This window comes from Delphinapterus leucas, chromosome 1 (genome assembly GCF_059928025.1).
Source record: "Delphinapterus leucas isolate spDelLeu-1000000601 "Yukka" chromosome 1, BTC_Dleu_Yukka2, whole genome shotgun sequence".
Classification (NCBI taxonomy): Eukaryota; Metazoa; Chordata; class Mammalia; order Artiodactyla; family Monodontidae; genus Delphinapterus; species Delphinapterus leucas.
In genome coordinates, this window is record NC_143129.1 from 109,395,137 (window position 1) to 109,421,479 (window position 26,343).

Genomic DNA, 26,343 nt, shown 5'->3' on the forward strand with positions numbered 1-26,343 from the left:
ACCCTTCAGGAGTACCTGGAAAAAGTCTGTGTCCAACAGCTTCTGAACAGAGACACCTAAAGGCCGTCAGCCTCCGGGGAGATATGAGTGACAGACCTAGTGTCCAGATATTCAGACATGGTAAGCCTTTTTACTTGCAAAGGCCCTGAAAGGGGTGCTAAGGCTCTACAGTTCCTGCTAGAGGGAGTTAGTCTCCCAGGCTTCCCAGAGGAGGCCAACAAAGGCTTTGAGAAGTCTCACCCAGCCCAGCCCTCCCCAGATCTCCCTCAGGCAGCTATGACTCTCCTTGGACTCCTCCTGGCCCCTCCCCAGTCCAGATTAGCCCTGATTACTTTGTCATTTCAGGACCTGCCAGCCAGAGCACATCTATGGGGCAGAGTTATCTCTGGAGGCTCAGGAGTCTGGGGCCCCAGCCCTTTGGTATCTGAGTTTTAGGTGCTTCTTGGCAGTTGTGAGCACCTTGAGATTGGGGAGCACAGGCTCTGGACGCACAGGCTCAGCGGCCATGGCTCACGGGCCCAGCCGCTCCACGGCATGTGGGATCTTCCTGGACCGGGGCATGAACCTGTGTCCCCTGCATCAGCAGGTGGTTGGTCCCCATTTTTACTCTTTGTTTACTTTCAACTTTTTCAGAACCTTGAGCAAGAAAGAGGGGTGCTATTCATAGAGAACTTCTTGGAGCCCCAATATAATCTTTGCAGATACACATACAGACACATATATACACATGATCTTGGGGTCGTTTTAATGTACTCTTTGCATCATAGTTGCTTATTTTTTAAAAAAATACAAATTAATATTTTCCCAGATACTTTATTTCTCTATGGCTTTTGTTTATGGTATGAAAGTTGTAAACATTTATATGGTTAAAATAATCTTTCATCTTTTTTAGAGTCTCCAGGTTTTCAGTCTTTGTTAGGAAGGTCTCCCCTATCTTCAGTTTATAATATAGTCTCCAAAGTTTTCTTGCAATATTTTTTTCACTGTTTTACTTTTATTTTTTTATCTGTCTGGAATTCTTTTTTTTTGTATAATGTATAAGATTAGAATCCCTTTTTACTTCCTCCCACATGGATAATCAATTGTGCCAGCATCATTTATTAAATAGTCTGTTCTCTTCCTACCAAATTGAACTTCCACGTGTATCATGTGCTAACTTTTTTTTTTCCCCCTCTGCATGGCTTGTGGGATCTTAGTTCCCTGACCAGGGATTGATCCCTGGCCCTCAGCGGTGAAAATGAGGAGTCCTAACCACTGGACTACCAGGAGATTCCCATGTTTACTTTTCATAAATACTGCTATTGATTGTGGATTTTCTATTTTTTTTTTTTTTTTTACTGACCTGTTTTTCTGTTTCTGTTTGACTCTATATGTTCTGGTGAGGCAAAACCCTTTAACTTTTCTTCTTTTCACAATTTTCTTAGCTATTTTCAGTCATTTATTCTTCACATGAATTTGAAGATAATTTTATAAAATTCAATTAAATACATTGTTTATATTCTAATTGGAACTAATTCAATGTATATATTAATAATTTGAGGAAACTGAAATTTTTACTTAGTTCTTCTGCTCCAAAAACATAGTATAATTTTCCATTATCCAGATGTCATTTTATATATTCCAATACATTTACTTCATTTAAGTCCTGTCTCCTTCTTATTATGTAGATCTCTAAGTGTGTTATAATTTTGGTTGCTTAAATGTAATACTTTCCTTATTTCCTTTGCTACTATTTTCCAATAGAATAAAGTTATGATTTTTTTTTTTTTTTCTGTACGCGGGCCTCTCACTGTTGTGGCCTCTCCCGTTGCAGAGCACAGGCTCTGGACACGCAGGCTCAGCGGCCATGGCTCACGGGCCCAGCCGCTCCGCGGCATGTGGGATCTTCCTGGACCGGGGCATGAACCCGTGTCCCCTGCATCGGCAGGCGGACTCTCAACCACTGCGCCACCAGGGAAGCCCAAGTTATGAATTTTTTAATGTTTATTTTATATCCAGCTGCCTACCAAAGAATGTAAGGTCACTTAGTGAGACTGAGGAAGAGGAGGGAGTTGAATGTGTTGGGGTCTATGGGGTATAGGGCTAGCTTGGCCTGGAGCCTGAGGGTATCAGGAAAGAAAGCAGACCAAGGACAAGAAGAAGAATTGATTGTGTGTTCAGGGCACTGTGTTAAGTTCAGTTCTACTCTGAGCAGCTGTGAGTAACGGAGACCTTTAAAAAACAGTGGATTAAGCAGAGTAACATTTATTTCTCTCTTACATAGAAGAAGTCTACTGTAGGCAATTCAGGCTCTAGAGTACTCAGAAACCCAGACTGCTTTCTGCTGTCCTTCAGATATGGCCCTCATCATTATGGTCCAAGATGAACTCCAGGCATCGCATTAATGTTTCAAGCAGGAGGATGAGGGACGAGGAGGAAGAGACAAAGGGCACATCCCAGGTGTATCTTAAAGAAATTTCCCAGAAGCTGCTAAACAATAATTCCTATTGGTCAGAACTAAGTTATATATAGCCATGTCTAGCTCCAAGGACTGTTGGAGAATATTTTTATTCAAGATCAAAATTCTAAAGATTATAAAGATTTTTATCTAAATCAAGATTCTAAGATGGTGATAATAGACATATTGGAATTGACAACCAGCCGTGTCTGGTGCAGGCATATTTGTGGGGATGTGGGGCATATGATTTTCTTCTGTAGCTCTCAGCTGTCGGCACAGAAGGAGAAAGAGAAGGTGAATGGCACGTGGTGCAGAGGACTGGGCTGGGGTTGGGGGGCAGCAGAAGAATAGGGGTGCCAGGCATGGAGGGTGTGGGCGAGAGAATAGTTTAAGCTTGGTTCGAAAGGAGAGAAGGCCGTTTGAGGATGATGGACTGGGAGAAAGAGGAGGTATCAAACAGATATACAGCTAGAGGGTTGGGAGCCTGAGCCAGGGAATGGCATATCTGGCAGTGACGAGATGAACAGTGTGTCTGTGGCAGCAGGTGATGGACGTGGGAGACCAGGATGACTCGATGCAAAGGGTAAGGCATGGCATCGGAGGGTCATCCCCCTGCACGCTGAACTACTCCAGGACGATGGTGGGAGCAGGGAGACAGAGGAACACAGGCAAGCTGGTGCAGCCAGACAGTGTGAGCCCCAGGGGAGTTATGCTAGTGGGGAGCAATGGTCTTGCACACGGGGGTGTGAGGACACTGGCCCCACCATCTGGCTTCATCTGCTGACTCAGGCAGATAAACATGTATGAGAGAGCAGAGTCATCACTGAGGATGGCTGCAGGAGGTGCCTGTGACCAGGTCTCAGTGAGGTCCAAGAAGGGAAGAGAGCCTTCTGTGAGGACGTGAAGGATGAAGGGCATTGATTTGCCATGGAATAAGGAGTCCAGTGGGCACAGAGGAAAGCTTTGCAGGGAAGAGGGGCAGCTGGCATTTGGGAGAAGAGACATAGAAGAGTGTGAGGTTGAGAATGCCAGAGAGAAAAAAGGAGAAAGCTTACATGTTAGACAGTGACTTAAGTCTACAAGATGTAACATCTAGGCATGGGGGGTCCACGCAGATCTCTGGGGTCAGGTTGCCTTGTGGAACACCCAAGCTGTGGCTCCATAGAGACTCGGGCTGGTGCGGGGCTGCTGACAGCGGGCCAACCCACAGATAGGCTCTGGGTGGTCAGAGGCCATACCAGGAATTTCCAAAGACCTACATGTAGAGCAGTTGCAGTCCAAAGAGATCCTTTCCTTCCTTGGAAGCTTCCCTTGCCTAGCTTCTAGGGCTCCCAGGATGAAGTCTGAGCTCAGAAACAGCCATCACTCACCCTGTCAGCTGCTAGAGACAGCCCTGTCTGCCCAACAATGATGGGAATCCTGCTCTTCTAACATCCATTTTGATTTAAAATCTTTTATGTTTGAGATAAACTTTTCTCTGTTGACAGTGGGCTGTGTTTGACCTATTCAATAGGTGTGGGACTTCTGGCTTATGGTAAATCCTGATTGGAAAACAATATCAACACATTTCCTTGTAAATGTATAAATATATATAGATGTTGGCTGTTCCCCTCCCCACCACCAACACACAGCATAGAAGCAATTTGAAGCAATTTGGACGTGCTCAGCATCTGGCCCTCATAAAAGGCCTTGAGTGAGTCATGATTTTGCACCAACAGAGAGGGCTTGTCTTGCTTGTGGAGAGAATTGTGTTTACCTCCCATCCCCATCCTGCCCATGAGCCTCTCTATTGCTTTATGATGATCAGTCTGATTTGTGTGCAAAGAGACTGGTGAGATAAGAATTCAGGGAAGGGGAGCAAGAAGAGGAGGAGGATCCAGACAGTTACATATTTAAGGTGAAACTACCAGTTTTAGGAAGTTTACTGTTTTTGCTTTTGAGGAGCAAGCCAAAAAAAAAAAAAAGCAGTGGAAAGAGCATCATTTTGTGAGTTAGGGGATGGCCTCTATTCCTAATGTAGCCCACTCAATATCTTGGAGCCTCAGTTTGCTCATCTGACAAGAGGGACCAGTAATGGGTACCCTATCCAGTTGAGAGAGAAAAGGACAGCTCTTGCTTGAGTTGTGGAGTGAGCACCTTAAATATGCCATTTCATTTAATACCCAAGACAATCCCATGAAGGAGTAGGCATTAAACCTTTCTTCAGCTGAAGGAACTGAGACATGGAAAGGCTAAGTGGTTTGTCCAAGGTCACTCAGCATGTCAGAGCTCAAACCTACATCTGTCTGGCTCCAAATCCTGTGTTCTTTTCATTACTTCATGCTGACACTTAAGTCAAAGGACACATCCCAGTCTCCCCCTGGGAAGGGGAAAAGCACAAGATTGCTTCCCTGCTCCAAGGCTTGAAGTGTCCCTGTGTCTTTTGTCCTCACAGAAGTTCCAGCCAATCCGAGTTCTATTTCCTCAGGGCCCTGCTGTCTGCTGTGGGAGCAGGTGGGTTGTTAATCTGATAAACGGCTTCCTGCTAAGGTGGGAGGGTGAGCTGAAGATCTGCTGAATTGCCCTCCAGAGTGGCAGGTGGGAGACTCCGTGGAATTGCTCTAGGACTATGATCCGAAAGGATGAGGGCTTTGGGGTTGGTCAGCTCTAGGTAGGAGTCCTGGCTCTGCCTCTTGCTAACAGTATGACCTTAAGTTGTCTGACCTTCAGTTTCCTCATCAGTAAAATGTGGATAAGAGCTCACTGAAGGGGGGATGTTGTTGTGACTATTAAATGAGCTAATGTGGGAAATGTGCCTAGCACCTGTGTTGTACATTGTACACAACCGAGTAAAAGGCAGCTGTTGTCTCCATGAGGGGAGTGAGCAGACCTCCAGGAGAGCTGTTTCTGTATCGAGTAGTTTTTGTGTCCCCTCCCCCAAATCCACAACAAAGTCAATCATTTATTCATTTGTTCAGAAAATGTGTTCCAAACACTCACTGTGCCAGTGGCTGGGGCAAACATATACAAGACAGGCAGTGTCCTTGCCCATATGGAGCTCACAGTTGAGCTGGAACCACGTGGCAGAGAAATATCTAGTACAGTCATAGAGGGGGCAGAATCTGGGAATCTAATCCTCACCAGTGGGGTCTGTCAGAGTCAGGCCTTCTCTCCAGGTGTAACAGATTCTTATTATGGAGTGGTGGAGCACACCCCTTCCTTGGTGGAGACAGGAAAGACTGGGCTGCCAGACTGCTGAGAGGAAGGGGTGGGGGGTGTCCAAGGTGGACCTCGGGGAGCTTCCTATCTGGTGTTGGCAAAAACCCACCACCTTTGGCAGAGACAGACTGATGCCAAAAAAAAATAAAAGGTATAATTTATTTGTTATCTGAGACATTTATAGAGTGTTAGGAGTTGCCATATTTGCCAGGGACAGTAAATGTGCCAGGGACCTGTTCCAGCTCCCAGCCCACTGACTCACAGGTCACCTTGATGTTGGGCAGATCCGTGAGTGCTCTGGGCCTTTCCTGGGAGGCAGTAAGATGGATGCCTGGGTCCAGGCATGGAACTTGGCGAAAGGGCTCATTGTTAGTCTGCTTGGTAGGAAGTCTAAGGTACAGCCGTCCTGGGGATTAGGTAGGGTGTAGGCACAAGAGTTCACCCCTCTGGGCTTTCCAGGATCTTCCATGATTCAGCCCCTTCCCATCCCATTCTACCCCATTATCCTTGTTCCTCAACAGTCAACACCTACACCAAGCTAGCAACTCATGAGCCTCCAAGCACATAGAAAGTCAGTCCCACTTCATTGATTTGTTTGCAGTTGGATCCCTACTGCTTCGCTTCTTAGCCATAGCTAGATCATCTCTCAAGCCCAGCTCTCATTCTCCCTCCTCCAGAAAGCTTTCCTTAACTTCTTCTACATCACATGCTGACCTTTCTCCTTGTGGATCTCCCCATTTTAGTGACTATTCATTAATTATCTCGTTCATTAATTTATTCAATGCATTGGCAAGTCTTGCCCATTCTCTATGAAAAATACTTCCCCAATCCATCTAGTTCTCTCCATCTCTACTGCTCCCACCCTAGTCACCTCTTGCTTGGATTACTAAATACCCTTGTAACTGGTCTCCTTGCTTTTGCTCTGCTTCTTCCCAACCTTTCCATACTCTGTGGAGCATCCAACAATCTTTTGTAAAGGTAAATTAGCTCCTGTCACTCCCCTGCTTACAATCTTCTAGTAGCTACCCAAACTCCTCACCACAGCTCACAAGGCTCTGCTAATCTGGCACTTGAGTGCCTTCCCAGCCTTTTCTCACCCTGTCATTCCTCTTGCTCATTCCACTTCAGGCATCTCAGCCTTCTCTCTGTTCCCCCAAAAGGCCAAACCACTACCACTCCCTCAAGATCTTTGCACTTTCTGGGCCTTCTGTCTAGAATGTTCTCAGTTCCTCAATGTCTGCCTCCTCCTCATCTCTCAGCATTCTGTTCGACTGTGGTCTCCTTAGTGAGATATTTCCCGACCACCCTATCTAAAGTAGTTCCTGCCCTCCTCAAGTCACACTTTATCTCATTACACTATTTCCTTTATATCATTAACATTTTCTGAACTTACCTGTTTTCTTTATATTGTCTGCTTCTTTCCAGTAGAGAGGAAGACAATACCTGCCTTGTTCACTGCTCTATCCTCAGAGTTTAGAATAGTGCTTAACACATACAAAACCAAAAAATATTGTTTAAAAATTTATTATGTGGGTATTAAATATCTTCTTTGTGTAAAGCACTGAAAATCAATAATTACTACCACTGATTAGAGATACAAATGCCTATCCTTAAAACAGGGTTTCTTAAAGGTGGTCCACAAACTGGTGATCTATCAATGAGTTTGCAAGTGATTTGATGGTTTTAGAGGAAAAACTGATGGAACAGTTTTGTTCACATACACTTAACTAATCTAAAATGAAAGGTTAGTTAAGATTTCCACAGAAAGTCTATTACTTTCTTTTTTTAAAAATTTATTTATGGCTGTGTTGGGTCTTCATTTCTGTGCGAGGGCTTTCTCTAGTTGTGGCAAGTGGGGGCCACTCTTCATCGTGGTGTGTGGGCCTCTCACTATTGAGGCCTCTCTTGTGACGGAGCACAGGCCTCAGACGCGCAGACTCAGTAATTGTGGCTCACGGGCCCAGTTGCTCCATGGCATGTGGGATCTTCCCAGACCAGGGCTTGAACCCGTTCCCCTGCATTGGCAGGCAGATTCTCAACCACTGCGCCACCAGGGAATCCCTATTACTTTCTTAATAATTGTTTCATCATATTCACTGCAAGGACTGCATTGGTCAGTTCATCATAGCTAATTTCAGTTATCAATTATAGATTATTTTAGGTAATGTGTTTCATATCAGGACAGTGTTAAAATTCTTAATTGTAAAAATCTACATTTTTGTTGTTACTGTTGTGTTGCATTAAATTTCTCATGATTCCAAAGTAGTTCATTAAAGAGTAAAATGAATGATGAAGATAATATTATCAATAGTGCAATACAGGATAACTCTGTAAGTATAAATATTGAATACGGCTCTAGTATGAATATACACCATGAATCTGTATGAGCTAGGACAAAATAATCTATAGGAGTGTTGATTTGGCACAGTAGCTGAAAATGAGAAGTTCAAATAAGAAATGTAGTGCTGAATGTTTGAAAAGTGGACTTTATTGTAATGGTCCCTAAGGATATTGTTCCTATAGGACTTTGTCCTATAGTGGCACAAAGCCATCAAATTCTGACACAATTTTTTTTTTTTTTGGCTACTCCACGTGCCTTGCAGGATCTCAGTTCCCCACCCAGAGACTGAACCTGGGCCATGGCAGTGAAAGCCCGGAATCCTAACTGCTAGGCTGCCAGGCAACTCCCCACAATTTTTAAACAAAGTATGGTTATGTCTCTGGCAAAGCAAATTATATTTTCCAGAGTAAGTATAGGAAACTGATTAATTTTGTCAGTAAAGGTAGGGAGGAGACCAAAACTACAAAAATATTGTTCAAAGTTGTACTTCTTAGAGCAAAATCATATACAAGTCATATTGCTGTGAAGACACCTGAATAACCAGCTTAAGCTGAGCTAATGATAAGTATTGGGCTTGGAGAGAAAGCAGAACAAGCTTTGGGCACAATTATTTTTATCAAGAGATCCTTCTGAAAGTAAGTAAAGAAAACAGTTAGATGTGGAACCTGACTTATGGCTCAAGTCAGTCCTCACTGATTTGACTATATAGACACTTTGGTGAAAAGTTGAAAACAATTTTTATCCTTCTCACTGTTTTGGGATAATTATTAATTTGAAAAGTATTATGTTTTGTTTATAATTTTAAAAATTGAAGTGGGTTTTCAACTAAATGTGGTAGACTGAACACATGTGTTTACTTTCCACTACTTCCTCAAAATTGTTAGTAAACAGATTTTTAAAAAAGCATAAGTGGACTTCTGCTTTAATCTATGATGGAGTAATAGGGGCCACATTTACCCTGCCACTGGAAACAATTAGAAACTGTACAAAATGTATGAAACACCTGTTTTCTGATGTTGGACTAGAGGTAGTACAGGACTGTGATCCCTAAGGGAAGAGAGACAAATGAGGTGAGCTCTATCATCACTTAGGCTTTTACCTGGAAGTACATTTTGGATCAAGTAAAGTATGCATATTATAAACCCCAGAGCAACCACACGCACACACAAAAAAACAAAAAAGACAAAAACCCAGAGAGCTATAGCTAATAAATCAGTATTGGAGATAAATTGGAGTACTAAAAATACTCAGTACAAAATTAGACAAGCAAAAAGAGAAAAATGATAGGACAAAATATGAAGATGGTAGACTTAAGCCCAACCATATTAATAATTGTTATCAAATATAAAGGTTCTAAACACCCCAATTATAAGGCAGAGATAGACCAACTGGATTAAAAAGCAAAACCCAACTATGCACTTTCTAGAGGGAATCTAAATATAAATACACAGGTAGATTAAAAGTAAAAGGATGGAAAAGTAATACCACGCAAACACCAATCATAAAAAAGCTAGCGTGGGCTTCCCTGGTGGCGCAGTGGTTGGGAGTCTGCCTGCCGGTGCAGGGGACATGGGTTTGAGTCCTGGTCTGGGAGGATCCCACATGCCATGGAGCAACTAAGGCCGTGAGCCACAACTACTGAGCCTGTGCGTCTGGAGCCTGTGCTCCGGAATGGGAGAGGCCGTGATAGTGAGAGGCCTGCGCAGCGCGATGAAGAGGGGCCCCCGCTCACCGCAACTGGAGAAAGCCCTCGCACAGAAACGAAGACCCAACACAGCATAAATAAATAAATAAGCTATCATGACTATATTAATATCAAAGGGTGTCTTAGAACAAGAAATTTCATATGGGATAAAGAAGGTCATTTCATAGTAGTTGAGAGTACAATTCATCAGGAGGACATAAACATTCTAAATGTGTGTACATCCAATTACAGAGCTTCAAAATACATGGCAACAAAAATTAATAAATTAACAAACCCACTATTATTGTTAGAGATTTCAACATTCCTTCTTCAGTAACTAACAGGAGAAACAGACAATATCAGTAGGGATATGGAAGATATTAATAATACTATCAACCAACATGACCTAATTGACATTTATAGAACACTCTAGCCAACAATAGCATCAGGCCATATTATGAGTCATAGAACAAGTCTCAATAAATGTAAAACAATTAAAATCATACAGAGTATGTTTTCTAATAAGAATGAAATTAAATTAAAAATCAATAACAAAGATATTTGGTAAAAACAGTGCACCTTTAAATAATGTAATGGTCAAATTAGAAATCATAAAGGAAACTTTAGAATATTTTGAATAAAGGTGAAGAAAGTGTTCAGAATTCATGGGATACAGCTAAGGCAGTGCTCAGAAGATAATTAATAGCTTAGAAAAGAAGAAAGTTCTCCACAGTGATTGAGGCTTTTACCTTAAGAAGCTAGGAGAAGAGGAGCAATTTGAGTCCAAAGGAAGTAGAAGGAAGGAAAAAATAAAGATCAGAAAACAGAAAAATAGAGGGCTTCCCTCATGGCGCAGTGGTTAAGAATCCGCCTGCCAATGCAGGGGACACGGGTTTGAGCCCTGGTCTGGGAAGATCCCACATGCCGTGGAGCAACTAAGCCCATGCGCCACAACAACTGAGCCTGCGCTCTGGAGTCCGTGAGCCACAACTACTGAGCCCATGTGCTGCAACTACTGAAGTCCACGCTCCTGGAGCCTGTGCTCTGCAACAAGAGAAGCCACTGCAATGAGAAGCCTGCACACTGCAATGCTCGCTTCAACTAGAGAAAGCCCACGCGCAGCAATGAAGACCCAAGGCAGCCAAAAATTAAAAAAAAAAAAAAAAAAGAAAAATAGAGAAAATCAATGAAATGAAAGATTTAGGTTTTTTAAATCAATAAAGTTGACAACATCTAAATAGATCAAGGAAAAAAAGACATAAATTATCAGTATCTGGGAAAAGATAAAACACTACTAAAATCCTACATTAATTAAGGGGGTAATAAAAAGATATTATGAATAACTGCAAATACATTTGAAAACTTAGATGAAATGGAAAAATTCCTTGCAAGACACAATTTTCCAATAGTGACTCAAGAAGAAACATTTCTGAATATCCATATGTCAGTAAAAGTGATTAAAGTCATATTAAGACATGTTTTCACAAAGAAAATTCCTAGGCCCAGATGGTATTATTGGTGAATTATGTCAAACATTTAAGGAAGCGATAATACCAATCCTTTAGCCCTGAAGAACTTTCAGAAAATAGAATTGGATAGTATACTTTCCAGTTCATTTTATGAGGCTGATATTAAACCAGACAAAGACACTACAAAAAAAAATTATAAACCAATATCCATCAGGAACAGGGAAAAATCCTTAAACTATTAGCAAAATGAATGCAGCAATATACTAACAGGTAAATATGTCATGATTCAGTAGGGCTTATCCCAGGAATGCAAGGTTAATTTAACATTTAAATATCAATAATTGGGGGCTTCCCTGGTGGTGCAGTGGTTAAGAATCCACCTGCCAGTGCAGGGGACATGGGTTCGATCCCTGCTCCAGGAAGATCCCACATGCTGCGGAGCAACTAGGCCCGTGAGCCACAACTACTGAGCCATGGCTCTAGAGCCTGCGAGCCACAACTACTGAGCCTGTGTGCTGCAACTACTGAAGCCCACGCACCTAGAGCCTGAGCTCCGCAACGGGAAGCCACTGCAATAAGAAGACTGCACACCACAACAAAGAGTAGCCCCCACTTGCTGCAACTAGAGGAAGCTCATGCACAGCAATGAAGACCCAACAGATCCAAAAATAAATAAAATAAATTTTTTAAAAAAAATCAATAAGTGTAATTTACAACATTAAAAGTGAAGATATATCTTTATAGATATGCATTGAAAGCCTTTGGCAAAATTCAACACCCATTTATGAAAACCTTCCAGTAAACTTTGAGTGCCAGGGAACTTCTTCAACTTGATAAAGGCCTTCCATGAAAACCTACATCTTTTTTTTTTTTTCAGTTTTTAAAATTTTTTTTTTTTTTTTTTGTGGTACTCAGGCCTCTCACTGTTGTGGCCTCTCCCGTTGCGGAGCACAGGCTCCGGACGCGCAGGCTCAGCAGCTATGGCTCACGCGCCCAGCCGCTCCACAGCATGTGGGATCTTCCTGGACCGGGGCACGAACCCGTGTCCCCTGCATCGGCAGGCGGACTCTCAACCACTGCGCCACCAGGGAAGCCCCAGTTTTTAAAATTTTTAAAAATTTATTTTTAATTAATTTTTATTGGAGGATAGTTGCTTCACAATGTTGTGTTAGCTTCTACTGCACAGCAGAATGAATCAGCCATATACATACACATATCCCCTCCCTTTTGGATCTCCCTCCCATTTAGGACACCACAGTACATTAAGTAGAGTTCCCTGTGCTATACAGTATGTTTCCCTCAGTTGTCTATCTTATGCACAGTATCAGTAGTGTATATGTGTCAATCCCAACTCCCCAATCCCTCCCATCTGAAAACCTACATCTTATTCTTAACAGTGAAAGACTATTTTCCCTCTAAGATGTAAGGATGTCTGCTTTCACCACTTTTTTGTTCACCACTTATTTTTTTAATATTGTTGTGAAGGTCCTAGCCAGGGCGATAAGGCAAGACATACAGATGTAAAATAATACAAGAAGTAAAATAATATTTATTTGCAGATGACATGATTGGGTATGTGGAAAATCAAATTCTACAGAAAAGCTACTAGAACTAATAAGTAGGTTGGCAAGTTCACAGGATAAGGTCAATATATAAAAATTCTTTTTCTCTATACCAGCAATGAACAATTGGAAATGCAATTTAAAAAATACTACTTACTATAATAGCATAAAAAACACCTGAGGTGGGGGCAGTTGTGTGTATGTGGGGGTGGGGGGCATATGGGAACTCTCTGTACTTGGATTTTGCCATGAACCTAAAACTGCTCTAAAAAATAAAGTTTATTTTTAAAAAAACACACGTGAAGTACTCGGGGACATAGCTTACAAGATTTCTGTGAGACTTGTACACTAAAAAGTACAAAACATTGCTAAGATAAATGAAAGGAGACCTAAATAAATGGAGAGGTATGCCATGTTCATGAATTGGAAGACTTAATATTGTTGAGATATCAGTTTCTCCAAATTGACCTGTAGATTCAATGCAATCACAGTCAAGCTGATTCTAAAATTTATAGGGTAATGCAGAAAACCTAGAATGGCCAAAACAATTTTGAAAAGAGCAAAGTTAGAAGGAAGTCTTACACAACTTAATTTGAAGATGTACTATAAAGTTACAGTTATCAAGACATTCTGGGTATTGGCATAAGGATAGATATATGGGTCAATAGAAGATAATAGAGAGTCCAGATATAGACCCAAACACATATAGTCAATTGATTTTTGACAAAGCGTCTGAGGTATTTCAATGGGGAAAAGGAAAATCTTTTCAAGTACTGGATCAACGGGATAGCTATATGGAAATAAAGAACCTTATCCCTTACCTCACACCATGCACAAAAAGTAACTGAAATGGATCCAGACCTAAAAAGAAAAGCTAAAATTATAAAGCTTCTAGAAGAGAAAAATTTCACAACTTTGGAGTAGGCAAGGATTTCTTCAGTAGGACACAAAAAACACAAATGAAAAGAAAATTGAAATTTAACTTCATCAAAATTTAAAGAACCTGGGTGAACTAGCCCAAGAAAGAAGCAAATATAATTACAGAGATGATGAAAGGAGCTCCTAAGATATGGCTGTGCAGCAGAACTAGAGTCATCCAGTCTAGATTGGAGCAGAAAGGCTCTGGGAAAGGTGAGTTCAAGGGATTGATAAACTTTTGATGTGTTTAAGTAGAAGGAGTGGAGATGACCAGGATGGAGAGTTCGGTGATAGATTAGTGGAAGATGCATAGAAAGTAAGAAAAGTAATAAGACCAGTATTAATTCTTGTTACTATTTGTATAAGGAGGAAAGAGAAAGCATACTGCAGGGCTTGCCTGTAATAGCATTACAGATGTTAATAATGTAAACATTGAATATTAATCTAATTAGAAATGATATTGAAAGGATGGAAGAGGGAAAATGTGGAGTGTCACAGGTATGTGGTGGTTTCCAGTAGTGGTAAAAGAGACTTAAGTCCTTATCTTCTATAAGCATATTAGTTGAATATATAGAGTGGGAAGGGCAGGGAAGGGAATGAAGAGGGTGGCTGTTTTTCATACTAAGTCTTGTAGAGTTTTTTGAGTTGTTGAACTATGTGCATATGAACATGATTTGAAGCCTGGTACTGCCACTCACTAGCTGTGTGACCTTGGCAAGTCACTTAACCTCTCTGTTGCTTGGTTACATATTTTGCTGCAAATTGGTGTAATAATGTGCTTTCCTCAGAAAGCTGTTTTTAGAGTGAACTAATTTAATCTATGTAAAATACTTGGACTAGTGTCCAGTACAAAGTAAGTGCTGTGAGTTACTGTTATAATTATGTATAGGCATTACTTTGAAAAGTATTAAAATGAAAATAAAAACAAAAATTGTGCTGAATCTTAAAAGGTTTTACCTAATATTGGTGGCCTTTATGTATTTACCTAATATTGGTGGTCTCTATGTCTTTATGTCCCATTAAATCAATAACCCTGTAAGGAATATATTTTATTATTCTCCATTAAAAATTTATTTATTTATTTAGGCCATGCCAGGTCTTAGTTGTGGCACGCAGACCCATAGTTGCGGCACGTGGGATTTAGTTCCCTGACCAGGGATTAGAACCCGGGCCCCCTGCATTGGGAGCACAGAGTCTTACCCACTGGACCACCAGGGAAGTCCCTAGTCTCCATTTTTAAATAAGTTGAGGCTCAGAGAAGTTAAACACCTGCCCAAGATCAACCAGCTAGTTATTGCCAATTCCCTTAATGTCAGGATTTCAGTTGGGCCAATCTGGCCACAGATCCTAGCCTTTTCCCATTTGCCTCCTGTGCTCATGGTTTACTGAATGTTTCACAGCCCAAGCTAGATCATAAGCTCCTGTGGGAAGTGAGGGAGTGAGCAGGGTGTAGTCCTACATGCCTAGTGGAGAAATTGCACAGGGCATCATGGAAGACACTCAGTGAGTAGTTCCTGATGGGAAGGCCTGGCCCATGGTAAGTACTGAACAAATATTTGTTGAATGAATGAATGAGTGTGCAGGGTTCTGAAGCCCTGGGAAGATGTTAAGATGCTCCCCAGGAATGCAGGCTGAGGGGGGTGGGAAGTGAGGAAACAGCTTCAGGGGAGACTCTAAAAGCTCCACACTGCTTTTCAGGCCTGTCCACCCCCATCCCAGGGCCTGGAGCTGAACAAGCTGAAGACTGAGTGTGACTGCATTTACCCAGCCAGTGAATTCCATATATTCCTAAAAAATTAACCCAGAAACCTTCACAGATCCTCATATTAATGCTAACTTATTTCTCCCCCCCACCCCAAATGGCCCAGAACCCTACTTGTGTAGATATCCTTGCTTCTGTCACCAACATGAGCAAGCTGGCTTTCTTGGTGTGTCACTTTCCACAAAACAACTCAAGGCTTTAATCACAGAGAAAACAAAGTTGTGATAGGTGTGTTTGCTGGTTTTATTGAGTTGAACCTCACAGAAATGGGTTAGAAAGATCTTAAGTACTAGTACTCTCCCACTTAGTGAATATTCCTTTTCTGTCCTAGAGGCCTTACCCTGAGAAACTTCTTTTATTTTTAAAGCTGTACATATTTTAAATTTATTTATTTATTTATTTACTTTTGGCTGTGTTGGGTCTTCGTTGCTGTGCGCGGGCTTTCTCTAGTTGCGGTGAGCGGGGGCTACTCTTCATTGCGGTGCGCGGGCTTCTCTTGTGAGCACAGGCTCTAGGCACACAGGCTTCAGTAGTTGTGGCACGTGGGCTCCAGGTGCGTGGGCTTCAGTAGTTGTGGCGCACGGGCTTAGTTGCTCTGAGGCATGTGGGATCTTCCCGGACCAGGGATCGAACCCCTGGGCCCTGCACTGGCAGGCGGATTCTTAACCACTGCGCCACCAGGGAAGTCCCGCCTGAGAAACTTCTAATGCAACTGAGTTGCTTTCCCAAACTCTAGAAAGCCAAGGGCTGCTCGGTGGCCCCATGATCTTTTTACCTCTACTCAAGCCTGGAGGAGGCTTCAAACAAAAATTTCCGAGCCTTAAAACCAAATTGTTCTGACTCAAACCCAAACCCAGTCCACAAGTTCAGCTCTCCTGTGGCAATGACCCTTGTTCTGCAACGGAAGTGGGGGCGGAGGTGGAGGAATCTCAGTTTAGCTCACTCAGACAGGGTGGCTGCCCTGATACCAGGTGGGTTTTGATCGAAAGAGTCCTGTTTTGAGTTCCTCTCTCTCTTCAAAGCTCATTGGGCTTTTTTGTTGCCATAGACTAGGAGTTTGAGACCTCGTTTCTAGCAATCAAGACTAGGAGTTTGAGACCTCGTTTCTAGCAATCACTCTGTTAAAAGTCGCTTGAACTCGTGTCAGGTAACCGCTCTGGGTCTTAGTTTGTGCTTTTTTATGGTAAGGGATTTAGACCAGCCCAGTGATTTTCAAACTCTTTCCCCTAGTTGCAAGACTCTTTGTACAAAGGAAATCTGTCTGGATGCCCAATATGGAAAAGAGGTAGAACTGCTTGACTTGAAAGTGGACTGTCTCCCCCATCATGTGGTCATACTGAATGTGGTTTTAAAATTGTTTTAATTTTTTTCCCCAAAGATGGATAATATGTTAATAGGACAATGGGAGAAAGACAAGAAAGAGGTAATGATGTGGGAGGGAGGGAGTTAACAGATCATTGGCTATGCTTCCATATAAAAAATGGAGATAAAAGGTTTTTTTTTTATAATTTTATTTTTGGACATTAGATTTTTTTCGTTCAATAGACAGCCTCAAGCATACAGATTTTTCCTTTATTGAATTAGTGACTTATGATAAATTTCCAGGCATGGACACAAATGGTAATGACTATGGATAAATGTTAATATTTCACAAGGGGCTATTTACCACAAACATATGAGTACAGTGGTTTCCCACAACTTGCCGCCAATGAACAATAGCATTTTATAAATTTATTTATTTATTTTTGGCTGCATTGGGTCTTCATTACTGCGCGCGGGCTTTCTCTAGTTGCAGAGAGCGGGAGCTACTCTTTGTTGCGGTGCATGGGCTTCTCATTGCAGTGGCTTCTCTTGTTGCGGAGCACGGGCTCTAAGTGTGGGCTTCAGTAGTTGTGGCACATGGGCTCAGTAGTTGTGGCTCGTGGGCTCCAGAGTGCAGGCTCAGTAGTTATGGCGCATGGGCCTAGTTGCTCTGTAGCATGTGGGATCTTCCTGGACCAGGGCTCGAACCCGTGTCCCTTGCATTGGCAGGCGGATTCTTAACCACTGTGCCACCAGGGAAGTCCCGATAAAAGGCATTATAGAAGATATTAGTACATGGTTTCTCTGAAATGTCTTACAAATTATGACATGAAATTATATTGTTGTACGTAGGCCAACTCAAAAGAATAACATTATAGTACCTTAAGTGGACACTGTCTTGGCTGTATGACCGTAGTAAGTCAGGATGGTCACCCAGGGACCTGGCTTTTCCTGCTCATCTAAATGATAACAGCTTTCATTACTACAACACTTCATTTTATGCTATCTTATTTCTGTGATAGGCCCTGTGAGCTTCGTTGGGTCAAGGGTCACCCAGAAAAAAACCAGCTTCCACTTTCTTTAATTATGCAAACTAGAGCTAGGTGACTGAGATCTTGCCTTTGGTCTGCAAGACATAGGGAGTTTTGCAAGCCCTAGGGGAGTGCAGAATTTCCTGAAGATGTTGCAAGGTGGCTGGCTTTCTTCTGAAGTCATGCAGTATTCTCCTTTGCTTTAGTTATGACTGCACGGGTGCTGAGAAGCAAACTGAAAACTAGAACCTTGGAGCGAGCTTTTCTCCACAGGCCCCCCAGAGGCGAGGCCAGCTCATTTAGAGGGAAGGGCTTGGTGCCACTGCTTCCAGCTAAAGTACTGTGATCCAATTCCACCTCCTGGTTCCTTCACTGGTAATCAGTTTTCCAAAACACAAGTATTTTTGCTGAAGGTAGGAGACACAAAGCTTGAAAATTTAGAGAAGAGAGCTAGATGGCTGAGATGTTACAAAAGTTCCTATTTTGCTAGTTTAATTTGGAAAAGGACACACGAATTCCCAAAGAAAACGAGCTTTATTGCAGAAGAACAAATTTCATCAGGGTATTTCATCAGCAATCACACTGGGCATCCCTATACAGTCATTGCCCCTTATCTCTTAGCTCCAGGTTGTGCTGCAGTGAGCGGAGAACCTGGACATCAGAGGACCCGGGAGCCAGTCCCAACCTCACTCAGGCTTTTCTAGGCACATTTCAGATGAAAGTCACCCCTGCTCCCTACCCCACCCTCAGCCCAGCAGAGGTGGCCTTCCAGATATCCTTCTTCTTTTTCTGCCAGGGCTTATAATGTAAAGCTATTAAACATTTTCAAACTTCACAATGGTATCACCTTGAGTCTAGGTAAATCTTTAAAGAATTGACCCTATTCCCTAATGAGTAGGAAGATTACCTGGCTTTTGGACATGACCATAAGCAGAAGATGCTAAATAATACCTTAAAGAGACTCCACTAAATATACTAAGCCTGATGGGGATTTTAAGTGTTTGAGAATCTGAAGGGAATGGAATTATTCAAAGGACAAGATTTAAAAAAAGGTCACCATTCTCTGAATATAACAGCATATGAGTTCCTGAAGTATTTAAATAGAAAGTGAAACTGAATCATACTGTTTACTTTTCAGAGTAAAAGCTATTGAGAATTCACATCTTCTTCCCTGAAAGAGCAACAGGGTTTTTGTAAAATATTTCTTCCCATTCTTTGAAATTTGGAGTTTATATTAAAACCTGGGGGTTATGCTTTATTGAAGGCAACACTTTACTTCAATAATGAAGAATGCCACGTGGTCAGGGAGTGGTGTCCTGGAGAGAAGACAGTGTAGGCTCTGAGGTGGCAGAGCACATGACTGAACCACAGATTGGGTCAGACACCAGAGGCCTAGGGAAGCAGCTGCTTAATCTTGTATAGGTTGAGAGCTTAGTAAATGGCAATATCAGTGTTTAGAGGGATCTCGCGATACCTTTGAGCGTTAGCTTAGGTGAGCTGGAGCTCAGTGTATAGCAAGGGCCTAGAGAGTTTATAGGAAAAGTTAGGGAAAGAATGGATACACAAGGGGAAAAAAAGTATCTTTCTCAAGAAAATTAATTTTGTAGGTTTTTCATTTGTAGGGTGGTTTGGTCACTTTCCCTCCTATGTGCTTGAAAATACATTACTGCCCCAATAAATTTCTAGTCCATTTAGCCTGCTCCAAACCCCAGTTAACCCCCTCTTCTTAATCAGAGTTTTCTCCAAATTCGGATATCTGTGTCTTGAAAAGAACACACCCTGGGTCTTACCTGCCTCTGGGACTTTCTTCTTGAAGCTGCCCCTGCCTGGGCCATTCCTCCCCCTTCCTATCTCTGACTTCTATCTCCATTTCATAGCTCCCCATCCATCCTTCCATGCCTTCCCAAATGTCCCCTCCTATCTCTGACCACCACAGCATACCCTGTGCTTTTTAGGTGGTATGAGCATATAATTTAATGTCTAAATTAGAATACTTTTGGAAGTAAAAGGGGGTACTTGTAATTAATAATGATGCAGAGCTTACAGTTATATACTAGGGACAGTCTCAGGCAAACCAGGATGGATGCTCCATTTCAGGGCATTTACTGTAGTCTTGCCTCTCCCATAGGCAGGCTGAAGATTCTGAGGGCAATGACTGTCTCATCTTTGCATCCCTTCTCATGTCTATATATATATATATATATATATATAATTTATTTATTTTTGGCTGCGTTGGGTCTTCGTTGCTGCATGCGGGCTTTCTCTAGTTGTGAATGGGCGTTACTCTTTGTTGCGGTGCGTGGGCTTCTCATTGTGGTGGCTTCTCGTTGCGGAGCACGGGCTCTAGGTGCATGGGCTTCAGTAGTTGTGGCATGTGGGCTCAGTAGTTGTGGCTTGTGGGCTCTAGAGTGCAGGCTCAGTAGTTGTGGCGCATGGGCTTAGTTGCTCCTCGGCATGGGGGATCTTCCTGGTCCAGGGATTGAACCCTTGTCCCCTGCATTAGCAGGCGGATTCTTAACCACTGTGCCACCAGGGAAGCCCAGTTAGTATACTTTTTAAAAAATAAACTTTTTATTTTGAAATAATTTTAGATTTACAGAAAGTGGCAAAGGTAGTACAGAGTTCCGTATATGCCTCACCCAATTTCCCCCCATCGTTTACATTTTGCATTTCCATGATACATTTGTTAAAACTAAGAAACTGCATTGGTTTATTACTGTTAATTAAACTTCAGACTTTATTTGGATTTCACCAGTTTTTCCATTAATGTCCTCTTTCTGTTCTGGTCCAGACCAGGATACCATACTGCATTTGGTTTACATGTCTCCCCTAGTCTGTGACAATTTTTCAGCCTTCCCTTTTCATGACAGTCTTGAGGGGTACTGGCAAAGTTTCCTGCAGAAATGTCCCCCAAACTTGATTTGTCTGTTTTCTCATGGTTAGACTGATGTTATGGGTTTGGGGGAAATACACCACAGAGGTGAAGTGCCCTTTTCATCATACGTATCAGGCGATCACTGGGGATGTGAACCTTCATCACTTGGGGAATGTGTTTTTCCTTTCCCTATTCTGTTCACTGGGAACAAGTCACTAAGTTTAATCTCCTCTCAAAGGGTGGAAGAACCTCTAACTCTACCTTCTGGAAGGGATAGTATCTACATATATTTTTATTCATTTATTTATTTCAAAACTGATTATTTTCTGGCAACCTTATCTCTGTTTTCTGTTTAATAGCCTGTGGAAGAACAGCTTAAGACCACCCAGTGGTTTTTCCCACCCATTCAGTGTCCTGAGCAGTGGGAGCTGCAGGCCAGCCTTCAGTGGCAGGCTGAGCACTCCAGTGTTCTGCAGATAGGCACAGAGGGCACTTGCTTGCCTTCAGGCCAGCCTGTTACCTCAGGTTGAGCAGCAGTAAAGTCAGAAGCTGAAGCAGTTCATTCGCTTGGAAATCCTCCACAGTCACAGCCTTTTTAGCACACCCTGCTCTTCCTTTTCAGTCCTTTCAGGATCTCTGTATAAGTAGAATCACATATGATCTCTCATGGGTGTTCATAGAAGCCTGCACAGAACTTCCTGGACCAGCCTCCACCACATCAGACCCACTGAGTGAGCTTCCTTGTCACTGCAGGGGATGACAGTGTCCACATAGCAAAAAGGGAGACTCTGAGTTACACAGAGTGATGGTAGGTTAACATAGAGGCTGTTTGTCAGCCCTGGGGTGATATCCACCAGAACGAGGCTTCTGGAAGGCTGTCTGGATCTGATTAGGGAAGGTTCCAGGAGTGAAGCACCAAGCAACAGGAGTCGTTCCAGTGGCAGCAGCAAACTTCAGCAGAGGCTGCTGGCCAGTATCCCTGGAGGATGACACTGACATCAACCAGGTTTTTCATGGCAACAATGGCATGAACTGCCAGTGGAAGCTTCTCCTGAGTCCTCTTTAGATTTATGATATAGATGTCATCATTTTTCCTTTGGTAGATGAAATGTTCCACTTGGAACTCAACGTTGGTCCCACCTAAGTGGGTTCCCGCTGCAAGTAATTTTAGGACATCCTCCTCTTTCATTTGCAGGACATCAAGAACTGTGGACGTCATGAAAATTCCCCTTTGTTACAGGAACAGAGGACAATGCCATATGGATCCCTTTCTGGGTAGTGCAGAAGGGCTCTACATATATCACTTGGAGTGCTTCTGTAAGGAAGATGTGTCTCTTCTACCTCATTTATTTTTCAATCACTTATGTCAGTATGTGTATTTATTTTATACTTTGGGTCATAATTCCGTACTATATTGTTATTTATTTTATTGCTGAAATTGTCACGGCCTTGGCCAGTGGGTGCTTTCAGGTTGGTTCCTGTGTCCCTTTGACATAGTTCATTTTGGTTTTTGAGCACTAGCTTAAACTTATGGTACTATAAGGTGCTCCAGACTTGTATTTTCTCTGCCCCAGCCCTAGAACTAGCTATTTTCCCAAGGATCTCTGGTTCCTTTTATGACATTTAGTTCCTTTAATGACATTTAGAAATCAAGATCTAGCACAGTTCTCTGAGCTAAACTGAAGTCCGCTCAAGTCCTTCCAAGTTAACATAAACCTGGCAGGAGTGTGAGGGAGGCAGATGCAGCACCCAGAAAAGCTGCTGGCTCCACAGTGACCTTGTGGCAGAAGCAGTAGTGGTCCACTTGGGCATCAGTCCATTTGGCTTCCTAATGTTTCTAGTGAGCTACTGGCCCTTCACCTGAGGTCCTAGACCTGCAGGGTGTAGAAGATAACTAAAGAGGTGTTTCTGGGCACAGGGAGGGGAGCAGTGGGATACTGCAGCTTCTTCCCCTCTTTATCCTGGAGAGTTGTCACTAATAGGTCAGAGGGAGGGGCCCTGTCATCTATGATTTTTAAAAAATTTATTAATTAAAAAAATTGAGGCATATATGATATTTGTTTTGCAATTTGAGGTTTGAGTTAACACACTTATAAAAATAGTGTAGTTGTGTTTAAATGCATAGAAAAATGTGTTCATAAACCATAGTATTCCAGCGGAGTCATAATTCATTATTTTGCAGAGTATAAAGTAAGTTCTCATAAATAATATAGAGAGCAAATTAAATTATTTAGAAATGTGAAATGTTAATTCACTTTATTTTTAATTGTAGTTTATTTATAATATTGGTTTCAGGTGTACAACATATTGATTCAATATTTTTATAGATTAATTATACTCCATTTAAAGTTATAAAATAATGGCTGTATTTCCCTGTGCTGTACAATATGTCCTTGTAGCTTATTTTATACATAGTAGTAGTTTGTACCAGTTAATCCCCTGCCATTACCTTGCTCCTCCTGCCTTCCCTCTCCCCACTGGTAACCACTAGTTTGTTCTCTATATCTGTGGGTCTGTTTCTTTTGTTACATACATTTGTTTTATTTTTTAGATCCCACATGTGATAACATACAGTATTTGTATTTCTCTGACTTATTTCACTAAGCACAATACTCTATAGGTCCATCCACTTCATTACAAATTGAAGAATTTCATTATATTTTATGGATGAGTAATACTCCATTGTATATATACACACCATATCTTTTTTATGCGTTTGTCTGTTGATGAACACTTAGGTTGCTTGGCTATTGTAAATAATGCTCCTATGAACATTGGGGTGCGTGTATCTTTTCAAATTAGTGTTTTCATTCTCCTCGGATATATACTCAGGAGTGGAATTACAGGATCCTATGGCATTTCTATTTTCAGTTTTTTGGGAAACCTCCATACTGTTTTCCATAGCGGCTGCATCAATTTACATTCCCACCAACAGTGTACAAGGGTTCCCTTTTCTCAACATCCTTACCAACATTTGTTATTTGTAGACTTTTTGATGATAGCCATTCTGACAGGTGTGAGGTGATACCTTATTGTGGTTTTGGTTTGCATTTCTCTGATTATTAATGATATGGAGTATCCTTTCATGTGCCTGTCGGCCATCTGTATGTCTCTGTAAAAATGTCTCTTCAGAGCCTCTGCCCATTTTAAAATAATTTTTTTTTTTTTGCTACTGAGTTGTATGACAACTTAATATATTTTGGATATTAATCCCATATCTGATATATGATTTGCAAATATTTTCTCCCATTCAGTATGTTGTCCTTTCATTTTGTTGATCATTTCCTTTATTGTGCCAAAGCTTTTAAGTTTAATTAGGTCCCATTTATTTTTGCTTTTGTTTCCTTTGCCTTATGAGACACATCCAAAAAAAAAATTGCTATGATTTATGTCAGAGTGTCTATCTATGATTTCTTCTAGGAGCTTTATGGTTTCAGGTCTTACATTTAGGACTTTAACCCATGTTGAGCTTATTTTTGTATATGGTGTGAGAAAATGTTCTAATTTCATTCTTTTACATGTAGCTGTCCAGTTTTCCCAGCACCATTTATTGAAGACATTGTCTTTTCTCCATTGTATATTCTTGCCTCCTTTGTTGCAGATTAATTGAACATAGGTATGTAGGTTTATTCCTGGGATCTCTATGCTGTTCCATTGATCTATGTGTCTTTTTCTGTGCCAGTACCATACTGTGTTTTTCTTTTTTTAACGTCTTTATTGGAGTATAATTGCTTTACAATGGTGTGTTAGTTTCTGCTTTATAACAAAGTGAATCAGCTATACATATACATAGGAATAATCTCCTATGTATAGCCCCATATCTCCTCCCTCTTGTGTCTCCCTCCCACCCTCCCTATCCACCCCTCTAGGTGGACACAAAGCACCAAGCTAATCTCCCTGTGCCATGCGGCTGCTTCCCACTAGCTATTTTACATTTGGTAGTGTACATGCCACTCTCTTTGTCCCAGTCAACCCTTCCCATTCCCCGTGTCCTCAAGTCCATTCTCTATGTCTGCATCTTTATTTCTGTGCTGCCCCTAGTACTTTAGAAACTTTTTTTTTAGATTCCATATATATGTGTTAGCATGTGGTATTTGTTTTTCTCTTTCTGACTTACTTCACACTGTATGACAGACTCTAGGTCCATCCACCTCACTACAGATAACTCAATTTCATTTCTTTTTATGGCTGAGTAATATTCCATTGTATATATTTGCCACATCTTCTTTACCATTCATCTGTCGATGGACACTTAGGTTGCTTCCATGTCCTGGCTACTGTAAATAGAGCTGCAATGAACACTGTGGTACATGACTCTTTTTGAATTATGGTTTTCTCAGGGTATATGCCCAGTAGTGGGATTGCTGGGTCATATGGTAGTTCTGTTTTTAGCTTTTTAAGGAACTTCCATACTGTTCTCCATAGTACTGTATCAATTTACATTCCCACCAACAGTGCAAGAGGGTTCCCTTTTCTCAACACCCTCTCCAGCACTTATTGTTTGTAGATTTTTTGATGATGGCCGTTATGAGGTGATACCTCATTGTAGTTTTGATTTGCATTTCTATAATGATTAGGGATGTTGAGCATCCTTTCATGTGTTTGTTGGCAATCTGTATATTTTCTTTGCAGAAATATCTATTTAGGTCTTCTGCCCATTTTTGGATTGGGTTTTTTTTTTTGATATTGAGCTGCATGAGTTGCTTATAAATTTTGGAGATTAATCCTTTGTCAGTTGCTTCATTTGCAAATATTTTCTCCCATTCTGAGGGTTGTCTTTTCGTCTTGTTTATGGTTTCCTTTGCTGTGCAAAAGCTTTGAAGTTTCATTAGGTCCCATTTGTTTTTATTTCCATTTCTGTAGGAGGTGGGTCAAAAGGATCTTGCTGTGATTTAGGTCATAGAGTGTCGTACGTATGTTTTCCTCTAAGAGTTTTATAGTGTCTGGCCTTACATTTATGTCTTTAATCCATTTTGAGTTTATTTTTGTGTATGGCATTAGGGAGTGTTCTAATTTCATTCTTTTACATGCAGCTGTCCAGTTTTCCCAGCACCACTTATTGAAGAGGCTGTCTTTTCTCTATTGTATATTCTTGCCTCCTTTATCAAAAATAAGGTGACCGTATGTGCGTGGGTTTATCTCTGGGCTTTCTATCCTGTTCCATTGATCTACATTTCTGCTTTTGTGCCAGTACCATACTGTCTTGATTACTGTAGCTTTGTAGTGTGGTCTGAAGTCAAGAAGCCTGATTCCTCCAGCTCCTTTTTTCTTTCTCAAGATTGCTTTGGCTGTTCGGAGTCTTTCGTGTTTCCATACAAATTGTGAAATTTTTTGTTCTAGTTCTGTGAAAAATGCCAGTGGTAGTTTGATAGGGATTGCATTGAATCTGTAGATTGCTTTGGGTAGTATAGTAATTTTCACAATGTTGAATCTTCCAATCCAAGAACGTTGTATATCTCTCCATCTATTTGTGTCATCATCAATTTCTTTGATCAGTGTCTCATAGTTTTTCTGCATACAGGTCTTTTGTATCCTTAGGTAGGTTTATTCCTAGGTATTTTATTCTTTTTGTTGCAGTGGTAAATGGGAGTGTTTCCTTAATTTCTCTTTCAGATTTTTCATCATTAGTGTATAGGAATGCAAGAGATTTCTGTGCATTAACTTTGTATCCTGCTACTTTACCAAATTCATTGATTAGCTCTAGTAGTTTTCTGGTAGCATCTTTAGGATTCTCTATGTCATCTGCAAACAGTGTATCATGTCA

At 41.4% G+C, this 26,343-nt stretch overlaps 2 protein-coding genes and 2 pseudogenes across 4 annotated transcripts in view; 2 read left to right on the plus strand and 2 right to left on the minus strand.

The window, feature by feature from the left end:
- Positions 1 to 26,343, plus strand: part of GFI1 (growth factor independent 1 transcriptional repressor) — a 98,478-nt gene that overhangs the window by 55,218 nt on the left and 16,917 nt on the right. The window contains exon 8 of the transcript XR_016394759.1: positions 1 to 26,343. This exon is cut by the window's right edge and continues 16,917 nt beyond it. The gene's annotated coding sequence lies outside the window, so the exon portion shown is untranslated.
- Positions 1 to 26,343, plus strand: part of LOC115801836 (putative RNA-binding protein Luc7-like 2 pseudogene) — a 63,247-nt pseudogene that overhangs the window by 19,987 nt on the left and 16,917 nt on the right. Inside the window, exon 4 of the transcript XR_016394760.1 lies at positions 1 to 26,343. This exon is cut by the window's right edge and continues 16,917 nt beyond it. The product of XR_016394760.1 is annotated as a putative RNA-binding protein Luc7-like 2 pseudogene (transcript).
- Positions 18,940 to 22,145, minus strand: LOC111164066 (small ribosomal subunit protein uS2 pseudogene; annotated as a pseudogene).
- Positions 22,473 to 26,343, minus strand: part of RPAP2 (RNA polymerase II associated protein 2) — a 95,285-nt gene continuing 91,414 nt past the window's right edge. For both annotated transcript variants that reach the window (XR_016394756.1, XM_022553394.3), the window contains one exon: positions 22,473 to 26,343. This exon is cut by the window's right edge and continues 8,868 nt beyond it. The gene's annotated coding sequence lies outside the window, so the exon portion shown is untranslated.